Raw genomic sequence first — 12,393 nt, 5'->3', positions numbered from 1 at the left:
GTCTCTAATTCCGGGAATAATGACCCTACCGAGGAACGGGATACGGTCCTGTATTCCCCCTTGACTTACTTGTTACACGATAGCCTCAAACCGGGAATCGCGAACATAAGTTGATTTTCGAAAAAAAAATGGGAAGGGTAAGAGCATGTAAGATTTTAAAGGTCGAACAGACCTAAACAAATTGAAATTCTACACCCAAATTAAATCTTAATCCAACATCGAGGTCGCAAACCCATTTATCAATAAGAACTCTCAAAAAAGATTACGCTGTTATACCTAAGGTAATTTAATCTTATAATCAACAAAATTGGATCAAGTATTCATAAATCAATGTATATTAAACAAAAAGAGTTAATTAATTCTTCCAATCACCCAAATAAAATATATTAAATACTAGATAAAATAAACAAACAAAATAAATAAAATAATATATATAAACTCTATAGGGTCTTCTCGTCCTATAAATAAATTTAAGCTTTTTAACTTAAAAATTAAATTCAATAAAATAATAAGAAACAGTATATTCCTCGTCCAACCATTCATTCCAGTCCACAATTAAAAGACTAAACCACTATTCTGCCGACATTCTAGCCGCCATAATTCCTCAGTGCTTGAAGTGACAATAAAGCCGAAGAGTGCGTTGAATTCAGCTCTTCAAACTCTATCTCTGGTGTAAAGGACAACTTTCTATCCCCGTGCGTTTGGACAGGAGAGACCGGCAAAATTTCAAAAATCGGGCATTTTGACCTCCCAAAAAAGAAATTTTTCTACACAAGGAGAACGAAGCGAACCAGGGGCCCGCCCTTTTAGCTGTAGCATCCAGGTATCCTCAGTAATAACCACCTTGAAAATCCAGCTAACCCGCCGCACTTTTTTCTACACTTTTTTTTTCCGGTACCTAAGGTATTTCGGTGTCTAATTCCGGGAATAACGACCCTACCGAGGAACGGGATACGATCCTGTATTCCCCATTGACTTACTTGTTACACGATAGCCTCAAACCGGGAATCGCGAACACAAGTTGATTTTCGAAAAAAAAATGGGAAGGGTTTAAACCACTATTCTGCCGACATTCTAGCCGCCATAATTCCTCAGTGCTTGAAGTGACAATAAAGCCGAAGAGTGCGTTGAATTCAGCTCTTCAAACTCTATCTCTGGTGTAAAGGACAACTTTCTATCCCCGTGCGTTTGGACAGGAGAGACCGGCAAAATTTCAAAAATCGGGCATTTTGACCTTCCAAAAAAGAAATTTTTCTACACAAGGAGAACGAAGCGAACCAGGGGCCCGCCCTTTTAGCTGTAGCATCCAGGTATCCTCAGGAATAACCACCGTGAAAATCCAGGTAATCCGCCGCACTTTTTTCTACACTTTTTTTTTTCCGGTACCTAAGGTATTTCGGTCTCTAATTCCGGGAATAACGACCCTACCGAGGAACGGGATACGGTCCTGTATTCCCCCTTGACTTACTTGTTACACGATAGCCTCAAACCGGGAATCGCGAACACAAGTTGATTTTCGAAAAAAAAATGGGAAGGGTTTAAACCACTATTCTGCCGACATTCTAGCCGCCATAATTCCTCAGTGCTTGAAGTGACAATAAAGCCGAAGAGTGCGTTGAATTCAGCTCCTCAAACTCTATCTCTGGTGTAAAGGACAACTTTCTATCCCCGTGCGTTTGGACAGGAGAGACCGGCAAAATTTCAAAAATCGGGCATTTTGACCTTCCAAAAAAGAAATTTTTCTACACAAGGAGAACGAAGCGAACCAGGGGCCCGCCCTTTTAGCTGTAGCATCCAGGTATCCTCAGTAATAACCACCGTGAAAATCCAGCTAACCCGCCGCACTTTTTTCTACACTTTTTTTTCCGGTACCTATGGTATTTCGGTCTCTAATTCCGGGAATAACGACCCTACCGAGGAACGGGATACGGTCCTGTATTCCCCCTTGACTTACTTGCTACACAATAGCCTCAAACAGGGAATCGCGAACACAAGTTGATTTTCGAAAAAAAAATGGGAAGGGTTTAAACCACTATTCTGCCGACATTCTAGCCGCCATAATTCCTCAGTGCTTGAAGTGACAATAAAGCCGAAGAGTGCGTTGAATTCAGCTCCTCAAACTCTATCTCTGGTGTAAAGGACAACTTTCTATCCCCGTGCGTTTGGACAGGAGAGACCGGCAAAATTTCAAAAATCGGGCATTTTGACCTTCCAAAAAAGAAATTTTTCTACACAAGGAGAACGAAGCGAACCAGGGGCCCGCCCTTTTAGCTGTAGCATCCAGGTATCCTCAGTAATAACCACCGTGAAAATCCAGCAAATCCGCCGCACTTTTTTCTACACTTTTTTTTCCGGTACCTATGGTATTTCGGTCTCTAATTCCGGGAATAATGACCCTACCGAGGAACGGGATACGGTCCTGTATTCCCCCTTGACTTACTTGTTACACGATAGCCTCAAACCGGGAATCGCGAACATAAGTTGATTTTCGAAAAAAAAATGGGAAGGGACTATTCTGCCGACATTCTAGCCGCCATAATTCCTCAGTGCTTGAAGTGACAATAAAGCCGAAGAGTGCGTTGAATTCAGCTCTTCAAACTCTATCTCTGGTGTAAAGGACAACTTTCTATCCCCGTGCGTTTGGACAGGAGAGACCGGCAAAATTTCAAAAATCGGGCATTTTGACCTCCCAAAAAAGAAATTTTTCTACACAAGGAGAACGAAGCGAACCAGGGGCCCGCCCTTTTAGCTGTAGCATCCAGGTATCCTCAGGAATAACCACCGTGAAAATCCAGCTAATCCGCCGCACTTTTTTCTACACTTTTTTTTCCGGTACCTAAGGTATTTCGGTCTCTAATTCCGGGAATAACGACCCTACCGAGGAACGGGATACGGTCCTGTATTCCCCCTTGACTTACTTGCTACACGATAGCCTCAAACCGGGAATCGCGAACACAAGTTGATTTTCGAAAAAAAAATGGGAAGGGTTTAAACCACTATTCTGCCGACATTCTAGCCGCCATAATTCCTCAGTGCTTGAAGTGGCAATAAAGCCGAAGAGTGCGTTGAATTCAGCTCCTCAAACTCTATCTCTGATGTAAAGGACAACTTTCTATACCCGTGCGTTTGGACAGGAGAGACCGGCAAAATTAAAAAAATCGGGCATTTTGACCTTCCAAAAAAGAAATTTTTCTACACAAGGAGAACGAAGCGAACCAGGGGCCCGCCCTTTTAGCTGTAGCATCCAGGTATCCTCAGGAATAACCACCGTGAAAATCCAGGTAATCCGCCGCACTTTTTTCTACACTTTTTTTTTTCCGGTCTCTAATTCCGGGAATAACGACCCTACCGAGGAACGGGATACGGTCCTGTATTCCCCCTTGACTTACTTGCTACACGATAGCCTCAAACCGGGAATCGCGAACACAAGTTGATTTTCGAAAAAAAAATGGGAAGGGTTTAAACCACTATTCTGCCGACATTCTAGCCGCCATAATTCCTCAGTGCTTGAAGTGACAATAAAGCCGAAGAGTGCGTTGAATTCAGCTCCTCAAACTCTATCTCTGATGTAAAGGACAACTTTCTATACCCGTGCGTTTGGACAGGAGAGACCGGCAAAATTAAAAAAATCGGGCATTTTGACCTTCCAAAAAAGAAATTTTTCTACACAAGGAGAACGAAGCGAACCAGGGGCCCGCCCTTTTAGCTGTAGCATCCAGGTATCCTCAGGAATAACCACCGTGAAAATCCAGCTAATCCGCCGCACTTTTTTCTACACTTTTTTTTCCGGTACCTAAGGTATTTCGGTCTCTAATTCCGGGAATAACGACCCTACCGAGGAACGGGATACGGTCCTGTATTCCCCCTTGACTTACTTGCTACACGATAGCCTCAAACCGGGAATCGCGAACACAAGTTGATTTTCGAAAAAAAAATGGGAAGGGTTTAAACCACTATTCTGCCGACATTCTAGCCGCCATAATTCCTCAGTGCTTGAAGTGACAATAAAGCCGAAGAGTGCGTTGAATTCAGCTCCTCAAGCTCTATCTCTGGTGTAAAGGACAACTTTCTATCCCCGTGCGTTTGGACAGGAGAGACCGGCAAAATTTAAAAAATCGGGCATTTTGACCTTCCAAAAAAGAAATTTTTCTACACAAGGAGAACGAAGCGAACCAGGGGCCCGCCCTTTTAGCTGTAGCATCCAGGTATCCTCAGTAATAACCACCGTGAAAATCCAGCAAATCCGCCGCACTTTTTTCTACACTTTTTTTTCCGGTACCTATGGTATTTCGGTCTCTAATTCCGGGAATAATGACCCTACCGAGGAACGGGATACGGTCCTGTATTCCCCCTTGACTTACTTGTTACACGATAGCCTCAAACCGGGAATCGCGAACATAAGTTGATTTTCGAAAAAAAAATGGGAAGGGTAAGAGCATGTAAGATTTTAAAGGTCGAACAGACCTAAACAAATTGAAAATCTACACCCAAATTAAATCTTAATCCAACATCGAGGTCGCAAACCCATTTATCAATAAGAACTCTCAAAAAAGATTACGCTGTTATCCCTAAGGTAATTTAATCTTATAATCAACAAAATTGGATCAAGTATTCATAAATCAATGTATATTAAACAAAAAGAGTTAATTAATTCTTCCAATCACCCCAATAAAATATATTAAATACTAGATAAAATAAACAAACAAAATAAATAAAATAATATATATAAACTCTATAGGGTCTTCTCGTCCTATAAATAAATTTAAGCTTTTTAACTTAAAAATTAAATTCAATAAAATAATAAGAAACAGTATATTCCTCGTCCAACCATTCATTCCAGTCCACAATTAAAAGACTAAACCACTATTCTGCCGACATTCTAGCCGCCATAATTCCTCAGTGCTTGAAGTGACAATAAAGCCGAAGAGTGCGTTGAATTCAGCTCTTCAAACTCTATCTCTGGTGTAAAGGACAACTTTCTATCCCCGTGCGTTTGGACAGGAGAGACCGGCAAAATTTCAAAAATCGGGCATTTTGACCTACCAAAAAAGAAATTTTTCTACACAAGGAGAACGAAGCGAACCAGGGGCCCGCCCTTTTAGCTGTAGCATCCAGGTATCCTCAGTAATAACCACCTTGAAAATCCAGCTAACCCGCCGCACTTTTTTCTACACTTTTTTTTTCCGGTACCTAAGGTATTTCGGTCTCTAATTCCGGGAATAACGACCCTACCGAGGAACGGGATACGGTCCTGTATTCCCCATTGACTTACTTGTTACACGATAGCCTCAAACCGGGAATCGCGAACACAAGTTGATTTTCGAAAAAAAAATGGGAAGGGTTTAAACCACTATTCTGCCGACATTCTAGCCGCCATAATTCCTCAGTGCTTGAAGTGACAATAAAGCCGAAGAGTGCGTTGAATTCAGCTCTTCAAACTCTATCTCTGGTGTAAAGGACAACTTTCTATCCCCGTGCGTTTGGACAGGAGAGACCGGCAAAATTTCAAAAATCGGGCATTTTGACCTTCCAAAAAAGAAATTTTTCTACACAAGGAGAACGAAGCGAACCAGGGGCCCGCCCTTTTAGCTGTAGCATCCAGGTATCCTCAGTAATAACCACCGTGAAAATCCAGCTAACCCGCCGCACTTTTTTCTACACTTTTTTTTCCGGTACCTATGGTATTTCGGTCTCTAATTCCGGGAATAACGACCCTACCGAGGAACGGGATACGGTCCTGTATTCCCCCTTGACTTACTTGCTACACAATAGCCTCAAACAGGGAATCGCGAACACAAGTTGATTTTCGAAAAAAAAATGGGAAGGGTTTAAACCACTATTCTGCCGACATTCTAGCCGCCATAATTCCTCAGTGCTTGAAGTGACAATAAAGCCGAAGAGTGCGTTGAATTCAGCTCCTCAAACTCTATCTCTGGTGTAAAGGACAACTTTCTATCCCCGTGCGTTTGGACAGGAGAGACCGGCAAAATTTCAAAAATCGGGCATTTTGACCTTCCAAAAAAGAAATTTTTCTACACAAGGAGAACGAAGCGAACCAGGGGCCCGCCCTTTTAGCTGTAGCATCCAGGTATCCTCAGTAATAACCACCGTGAAAATCCAGCAAATCCGCCGCACTTTTTTCTACACTTTTTTTTCCGGTACCTATGGTATTTCGGTCTCTAATTCCGGGAATAATGACCCTACCGAGGAACGGGATACGGTCCTGTATTCCCCCTTGACTTACTTGTTACACGATAGCCTCAAACCGGGAATCGCGAACATAAGTTGATTTTCGAAAAAAAAATGGGAAGGGTTTAAACCACTATTCTGCCGACATTCTAGCCGCCATAATTCCTCAGTGCTTGAAGTGACAATAAAGCCGAAGAGTGCGTTGAATTCAGCTCTTCAAACTCTATCTCTGGTGTAAAGGACAACTTTCTATCCCCGTGCGTTTGGACAGGAGAGACCGGCAAAATTTCAAAAATCGGGCATTTTGACCTCCCAAAAAAGAAATTTTTCTACACAAGGAGAACGAAGCGAACCAGGGGCCCGCCCTTTTAGCTGTAGCATCCAGGTATCCTCAGTAATAACCACCTTGAAAATCCAGCTAACCCGCCGCACTTTTTTCTACACTTTTTTTTCCGGTACCTAAGGTATTTCGGTCTCTAATTCCGGGAATAACGACCCTACCGAGGAACGGGATACGGTCCTGTATTCCCCATTGACTTACTTGTTACACGATAGCCTCAAACCGGGAATCGCGAACACAAGTTGATTTTCGAAAAAAAAATGGGAAGGGTTTAAACCACTATTCTGCCGACATTCTAGCCGCCATAATTCCTCAGTGCTTGAAGTGACAATAAAGCCGAAGAGTGCGTTGAATTCAGCTCTTCAAACTCTATCTCTGGTGTAAAGGACAACTTTCTATCCCCGTGCGTTTGGACAGGAGAGACCGGCAAAATTTCAAAAATCGGGCATTTTGACCTTCCAAAAAAGAAATTTTTCTACACAAGGAGAACGAAGCGAACCAGGGGCCCGCCCTTTTAGCTGTAGCATCCAGGTATCCTCAGTAATAACCACCTTGAAAATCCAGCTAACCCGCCGCACTTTTTTCTACACTTTTTTTTCCGGTACCTAAGGTATTTCGGTCTCTAATTCCGGGAATAACGACCCTACCGAGGAACGGGATACGGTCCTATATTCCCCCTTGACTTACTTGTTACACGATAGCCTCAAACCGGGAATCGCGAACACAAGTTGATTTTCGAAAACAAAATGGGAAGGGTTTAAACCTCTATTCCGCCGACATTCTAGCCGACATAATTCCTCAGTGCTTGAAGTGACAATAAAGCCGAAGAGTGCGTTGAATTCAGCTCCTCAAACTCTATCTCTGATGTAAAGGACAACTTTCTATCCCCGTGCGTTTGGACAGGAGAGACCGGCAAAATTAAAAAAATCGGGCATTTTGACCTTCCAAAAAAGAAATTTTTCTACACAAGGAGAACGAAGCGAACCAAGGGCCCGCCCTTTTAGCTGTAGCATCCAGGTATCCTCTGGAATAACCACCGTGAAAATCCAGCTAATCCGCCGCACTTTTTTCTACACTTTTTTTTCCGGTACCTAAGGTATTTCGGTCTCTAATTCCGGGAATAACGACCCTACCGAGGAACGGGATACGGTCCTGTATTCCCCCTTGACTTACTTGCTACACGATAGCCTCAAACCGGGAATCGCGAACACAAGTTGATTTTCGAAAAAAAAAATTCTGCCGACATTCTAGCCGCCATAATTCCTCAGTGCTTGAAGTGACAATAAAGCCGAAGAGTGCGTTGAATTCAGCTCCTCAAACTCTATCTCTGGTGTAAAGGACAACTTTCTATCCCCGTGCGTTTGGACAGGAGAGACCGGCAAAATTTCAAAAATCGGGCATTTTGACCTTCCAAAAAAGAAATTTTTCTACACAAGGAGAACGAAGCGAACCAGGGGCCCGCCCTTTTAGCTGTAGCATCCAGGTATCCTCAGTAATAACCACCGTGAAAATCCAGCAAATCCGCCGCACTTTTTTCTACACTTTTTTTTCCGGTACCTATGGTATTTCGGTCTCTAATTCCGGGAATGATGACCCTACCGAGGAACGGGATACGGTCCTGTATTCCCCCTTGACTTACTTGCTACACGATAGCCTCAAACCGGGAATCGCGAACACAAGTTGATTTTCGAAAAAAAAATGGGAAGGGTTTAAACCACTATTCTGCCGACATTCTAGCCGCCATAATTCCTCAGTGCTTGAAGTGACAATAAAGCCGAAGAGTGCGTTGAATTCAGCTCCTCAAGCTCTATCTCTGGTGTAAAGGACAACTTTCTATCCCCGTGCGTTTGGACAGGAGAGACCGGCAAAATTTAAAAAATCGGGCATTTTGACCTCCCAAAAAAGAAATTTTTCTACACAAGGAGAACGAAGCGAACCAGGGGCCCGCCCTTTTAGCTGTAGCATCCAGGTATCCTCAGTAATAACCACCTTGAAAATCCAGCTAACCCGCCGCACTTTTTTCTACACTTTTTTTTTCCGGTACCTAAGGTATTTCGGTCTCTAATTCCGGGAATAATGACCCTACCGAGGAACGGGATACGGTCCTGTATTCCCCCTTGACTTACTTGTTACACGATAGCCTCAAACCGGGAATCGCGAACACAAGTTGATTTTCGAAAAAAAAAATGGGAAGGGTAAGATCATGTAAGATTTTAAAGGTCGAACAGACCTAAACAAATTGAAATTCTACACCCAAATTAAATCTTAATCCAACATCGAGGTCGCAAACCCATTTATCAATAAGAACTCTCAAAAAAGATTACGCTGTTATCCCTAAGGTAATTTAATCTTATAATCAACAAAATTGGATCAAGTATTCATAAATCAATGTATATTAAACAAAAAGAGTTAATTAATTCTTCCAATCACCCCAATAAAATATATTAAATACTAGATAAAATAAACAAACAAAATAAATAAAATAATATATATAAACTCTATAGGGTCTTCTCGTCCTATAAATAAATTTAAGCTTTTTAACTTAAAAATTAAATTCAATAAAATAATAAGAAACAGTATATTCCTCGTCCAACCATTCATTCCAGTCCACAATTAAAAGACTAAACCACTATTCTGCCGACATTCTAGCCGCCATAATTCCTCAGTGCTTGAAGTGACAATAAAGCCGAAGAGTGCGTTGAATTCAGCTCTTCAAACTCTATCTCTGGTGTAAAGGACAACTTTCTATCCCCGTGCGTTTGGACAGGAGAGACCGGCAAAATTTCAAAAATCGGGCATTTTGACCTCCCAAAAAAGAAATTTTTCTACACAAGTAGAACGAAGCGAACCAGGGGCCCGCCCTTTTAGCTGTAGCATCCAGGTATCCTCAGTAATAACCACCTTGAAAATCCAGCTAACCCGCCGCACTTTTTTCTACACTTTTTTTTTCCGGTACCTAAGGTATTTCGGTCTCTAATTCCGGGAATAACGACCCTACCGAGGAACGGGATACGGTCCTGTATTCCCCCTTGACTTACTTGTTACACGATAGCCTCAAACCGGGAATCGCGAACACAAGTTGATTTTCGAAAAAAAAATGGGAAGGGTTTAAACCACTATTCTGCCGACATTCTAGCCGCCATAATTCCTCAGTGCTTGAAGTGACAATAAAGCCGAAGAGTGCGTTGAATTCAGCTCCTCAAACTCTATCTCTGGTGTAAAGGACAACTTTCTATCCCCGTGCGTTTGGACAGGAGAGACCGGCAAAATTTCAAAAATCGGGCATTTTGACCTTCCAAAAAAGAAATTTTTCTACACAAGGAGAACGAAGCGAACCAGGGGCCCGCCCTTTTAGCTGTAGCATCCAGGTATCCTCAGTAATAACCACCGTGAAAATCCAGCTAACCCGCCGCACTTTTTTCTACACTTTTTTTTCCGGTACCTATGGTATTTCGGTCTCTAATTCCGGGAATAATGACCCTACCGAGGAACGGGATACGGTCCTGTATTCCCCCTTGACTTACTTGCTACACGATAGCCTCAAACCGGGAATCGCGGATCACAAGTTGATTTTCGAAAAAAAAATGGGAAGGGTTTAAACCACTATTCTGCCGACATTCTAGCCGCCATAATTCCTCAGTGCTTGAAGTGACAATAAAGCCGAAGAGTGCGTTGAATTCAGCTCCTCAAACTCTATCTCTGATGTAAAGGACAACTTTCTATCCCCGTGCGTTTGGACAGGAGAGACCGGCAAAATTAAAAAAATCGGGCATTTTGACCTTCCAAAAAAGAAATTTTTCTACACAAGGAGAACGAAGCGAACCAGGGGCCCGCCCTTTTAGCTGTAGCATCCAGGTATCCTCAGGAATAACCACCGTGAAAATCCAGCTAATCCGCCGCACTTTTTTCTACACTTTTTTTTTTCCGGTACCTAAGGTATTTCGGTCTCTAATTCCGGGAATAACGACCCTACCGAGGAACGGGATACGGTCCTGTATTCCCCCTTGACTTACTTGCTACACGATAGCCTCAAACCGGGAATCGCGAACACAAGTTGATTTTCGAAAAAAAAATGGGAAGGGTTTAAACCACTATTCTGCCGACATTCTAGCCGCCATAATTCCTCAGTGCTTGAAGTGACAATAAAGCCGAAGAGTGCGTTGAATTCAGCTCCTCAAACTCTATCTCTGGTGTAAAGGACAACTTTCTATCCCCGTGCGTTTGGACAGGAGAGACCGGCAAAATTTAAAAAATCGGGCATTTTGACCTTCCAAAAAAGAAATTTTTCTACACAAGGAGAACGAAGCGAACCAGGGGCCCGCCATTTAGCTGTAGCATCCAGGTATCCTCAGTAATAACCACCGTGAAAATCCAGCAAATCCGCCGCACTTTTTTCTACACTTTTTTTTCCGGTACCTATGGTATTTCGGTCTCTAATTCCGGGAATAATGACCCTACCGAGGAACGGGATACGGTCCTGTATTCCCCCTTGACTTACTTGTTACACGATAGCCTCAAACCGGGAATCGCGAACACAAGTTGATTTTCGAAAAAAAAATGGGAAGGGTTTAAACCACTATTCTGCCGACATTCTAGCCGCCATAATTCCTCAGTGCTTGAAGTGACAATAAAGCCGAAGAGTGCGTTGAATTCAGCTCCTCAAACTCTATCTCTGGTGTAAAGGACAACTTTCTATCCCCGTGCGTTTGGACAGGAGAGACCGGCAAAATTTCAAAAATCGGGCATTTTGACCTTCCAAAAAAGAAATTTTTCTACACAAGGAGAACGAAGCGAACCAGGGGCCCGCCCTTTTAGCTGTAGCATCCAGGTATCCTCAGTAATAACCACCGTGAAAATCCAGCAAATCCGCCGCACTTTTTTCTACACTTTTTTTTCCGGTACCTATGGTATTTCGGTCTCTAATTCCGGGAATAATGACCCTACCGAGGAACGGGATACGGTCCTGTATTCCCCCTTGACTTACTTGTTACACGATAGCCTCAAACCGGGAATCGCGAACATAAGTTGATTTTCGAAAAAAAAAATGGGAAGGGTTTAAACCACTATTCTGCCGACATTCTAGCCGCCATAATTCCTCAGTGCTTGAAGTGACAATAAAGCCGAAGAGTGCGTTGAATTCAGCTCTTCAAACTCTATCTCTGGTGTAAAGGACAACTTTCTATCCCCGTGCGTTTGGACAGGAGAGACCGGCAAAATTTCAAAAATCGGGCATTTTGACCTCCCAAAAAAGAAATTTTTCTACACAAGGAGAACGAAGCGAACCAGGGGCCCGCCCTTTTAGCTGTAGCATCCAGGTATCCTCAGTAATAACCACCTTGAAAATCCAGCTAACCCGCCGCACTTTTTTCTACACTTTTTTTTCCGGTACCTAAGGTATTTCGGTCTCTAATTCCGGGAATAACGACCCTACCGAGGAACGGGATACGGTCCTGTATTCCCCATTGACTTACTTGTTACACGATAGCCTCAAACCGGGAATCGCGAACACAAGTTGATTTTCGAAAAAAAAATGGGAAGGGTTTAAACCACTATTCTGCCGACATTCTAGCCGCCATAATTCCTCAGTGCTTGAAGTGACAATAAAGCCGAAGAGTGCGTTGAATTCAGCTCTTCAAACTCTATCTCTGGTGTAAAGGACAACTTTCTATCCCCGTGCGTTTGGACAGGAGAGACCGGCAAAATTTCAAAAATCGGGCATTTTGACCTTCCAAAAAAGAAATTTTTCTACACAAGGAGAACGAAGCGAACCAGGGGCCCGCCCTTTTAGCTGTAGCATCCAGGTATCCTCAGTAATAACCACCTTGAAAATCCAGCTAACCCGCCGCACTTTTTTCTACACTTTT

The 12,393-nt window shown here is 42.9% G+C and overlaps 1 long non-coding RNA gene across 2 annotated transcripts in view; it reads right to left on the bottom strand.

Moving 5' to 3' along the window:
• LOC138715629 (uncharacterized) overlaps window positions 1-12,393 on the bottom strand; it is a 362,085-nt gene that overhangs the window by 115,491 nt on the left and 234,201 nt on the right. The gene's annotated exons all lie outside the window — the stretch shown is intronic.

The sequence above is a fragment of the Periplaneta americana genome, chromosome 15 (genome assembly GCF_040183065.1).
Source record: "Periplaneta americana isolate PAMFEO1 chromosome 15, P.americana_PAMFEO1_priV1, whole genome shotgun sequence".
NCBI lineage: Eukaryota > Metazoa > Arthropoda > Insecta > Blattodea > Blattidae > Periplaneta > Periplaneta americana.
This window is presented reverse-complemented; position numbering and strand designations above follow the sequence as displayed.